Below are 3107 nucleotides of genomic sequence, written 5' to 3'. Positions count from 1 at the left end.
AAGAAGGAAACTGCTGCCACTGTCAAGGAACTTGCAGATGGCAGAGATGCCTTCATGAATTCGAGAGCCAGAAGGTTCTAGGAATGATACTAAGAAATCTTCGTCATCCTAGAAGCCAAAGGCCTCCGATGTGTTTGGGGGAGCCCCCTGGTCTTGGCCAATCCATGCTAGAAAATTCGCTTCCTGCTAGACCAGAGGGAAAGCAGCCGCTCACGAGCGAGCAGGGGGCCCCCTAACCAGGCCAAATGAGCCACTGTCTGATGAGGAGCTTCGGTGGCCCAGGTTGGAGGCTCCGATTCGTCATGATCGTAATGCCAACGTCTAGAAGTTTAATTGGACTTTCATCGAGAAGTCTGAGGGGCGAAATCTTTCTTTTTCAAGTGAGCAAGAGGGAGAGAAAGCTATCTGGGGGCGACGGCCCTAGCTAGGTCTCTCCGGAAGAGGATTAGCTTGACCCAACTGGGCTTTAAGAAGTCCAAAGCAAAGTTTCTCCTACATCCCACCTGCCAATTCTTCATTTATTCACTCCCTTGTGTAACTATAATGTGATAATAATAGATGATAATATAATATTGCCAATATTACATATTACATATGATAATGATGTTATATCATTATCTACAATGATATATAATGATATGAATATAATAATGATAATAATAAGGATGATAACAATAAAATAATAATAATCATTACTACGAATTACTCAGCATGATATGGTTGACTTGGCCTCCAGAGAACCGAGTTCATTGAGGTTTGGGTTTTGTCCTATATTAGCTGTGTGTTTCTAGGCAAGTCACTGGACCTCCCTAAGCCTCAGTGTTTTCTTCTGTAAAATGGGATGACAAAAATTGCCTCACGATTTTTTTTTTTTTTTGGTCTCTATCATAAGGAGTCGTTTGTAAAGAGAACAGTAATAATGAAAGCTTACATGTTAGCAGCTCATATGTGGGGTGTGCAAAGTTCTCTATATACATTAGTTCATTTGAGTCTCAGAATGACCTTATGAAGTAAGTGCTTTAGTTTTTAATTATCCCCCTTTTTCAGGAAGAAAAACTAAGGCTCAGAGGGGTGCTGAAATGATTTGTCAGGGGCTACCGTCCAGAAGTGTCCGAGGCAGGATTAGAACTCAGATTTTTCTGACTCCAGCTCTCTCCTCGTTCCCCAGAGAACATGGATTACGCTTCTATGTGCTGTTGGGACAGGGAGGGAGGGCAATCTGAAGGCCCCCCAGTCAGGAGGGAAGCACTGAGGAGCCGGTACTGAGTTGGACATTGGAGGCAGAGCTTGAGAACTGGGGATCTGAAGGGAGACCCCAGTGCTGAGGCTCTGACGTCCTCCTTTATTGGCTATTTCTCACCAGAGCAGGTCTCCTGCCCAGCCCGCTTTCCGTGGCCTTCCCAGCGAGCCAGACCCCGGGGTGCCAAGTCAATGCTTTCTCCCTTCTCTGAAATGTGCTCAACATTTCCAGCTGAAGGACCAGCTGTCTCATCCCAGCGGCACGACGTGCCTTGTGCCTCCTTTTCCTTCCAGCAGAAGCAGGACCCGCATGACCAGTCCAAAGGGAGCTCGGCCGGCCGCGCCCTCCCCCAGCGCCCACCGCTCTCCCCCACGCGGAGAAGCAAAGCCCGAGTCACATACCTGAGCCCTTCCAGGGATCCCCACCCGGAAACTGCTTCCTGGCTTATGGAGACTTGGCAGCGCCGGGCAGCTCTGCTTATCCCCTGCTCATCATATCAAACTCCAAAGGTTCAGTGCCTCCGAGTTGGGTTTATAATCGCAGCGAGTTAAACGTTAACTCGGCCTATCTCCCCCCGCCCGGCAGCCCTTTGACCAGCTCGCCAGGTCACTACAGCCAGACGGGAGCTCGGAAGCCACGACTGTTTACAGAAGCTGCTCCACTGGGTTCCCCAAATGATGGCATTTGGAAGGCCGACTCTTCCGACTCGGGGAAGCCGAAGTGAATTTCTCATCGGGATCGCTCTCGACTCCAAGACTTGGGCATTATCGAATCCAACCTCTCATTCCACAGAGGGGGAAACTGAAGCTTGGAGAAGCTCAGTGTGACCTTAAGGGCACACCGAGGTAGGATCTGAACCCAAGCCTCCCTGACTCCATCCACTGCACTCTTCACCTGTCGCACCACGAGAAGGACCCACATCTTGTCCTGACTGCCCATTTCTTCTGCTTGTTTTATGCAAAGTCTGATAAACGTGGGGCAAAGGATGTAGGGAAATGCAAGGCTTCCAGCACTGTAAATGCTCAGAACACTGAGAGGGACGTCAAGAAATGCTTCTTTTCTTGAGGTTCTTCAGAAGAGAATCACAGTCTCCTTTGGGGAGGGGTCTGAGTGAACAGAGAAGACAGTTGCCTATGGGGCCGGGGGAGTCAAGATGAGAGACCATTGGCTCCAAGTCACTTCACTGCTCTTTGCCTCAGTTTCCTCATCTGCAAAATGAGAGGCTGGACCAGATAGGCTTCTAAGGTTCCTTCTAACTCTATGACTCTGTGATGGACAAAAATTTATTAAGGACCTACTGGGGGCAGCTGGGTAGCTCAATGGAATGAGAATCAGGCCTAGAGATGGGAGGTCCTGAGTTCAAATCCAGCCTCAGACACTTCCCAGCTGTGTGACCCTGGGCAAGTCACTTGACCCCCATGGCCCACCTTTACCACTCTTCCACTTATGAGCCAATACACAGAAGTTAAGGGTTTAAAAAAAAAAAGGACCGGGGGCAGCTGGGTAGCTCAGTGGAGTGAGAGTCAGGCCTAGAGACAGGAGGTCCTGGGTTCAAATCTGGCCTCAGACACTTCCCAGCTGTGTGACCCTGGGCAGGTCACTTGACCCTCATTGCCCACCCTGACCACTCTTCCACCTATGAGACAATACACCAAAGTACAAGGGTTTAAAAAAAATTTTTTTAAAAAAAAGGACCTACTATGTTCAAGGTACCCCCAAATACCAGGAATCCAAAGACAATCAAAGCTCTCCTGCCCTCCTGGAACTTGGGCTCATTCTGTGGTGGGAGATGCAGCCTATGGGGAGATCCACAAATCTAAAAGGCATACAAGCTAGTATAAATTATTTCTGTATTATCTGATACATA

The sequence above is a fragment of the Gracilinanus agilis genome, chromosome 2 (genome assembly GCF_016433145.1).
Source record: "Gracilinanus agilis isolate LMUSP501 chromosome 2, AgileGrace, whole genome shotgun sequence".
Classification (NCBI taxonomy): domain Eukaryota; kingdom Metazoa; phylum Chordata; class Mammalia; order Didelphimorphia; family Didelphidae; genus Gracilinanus; species Gracilinanus agilis.
The sequence above is the reverse complement of the archived record's forward strand: the minus strand, read 5'-3'. Positions refer to the sequence as shown.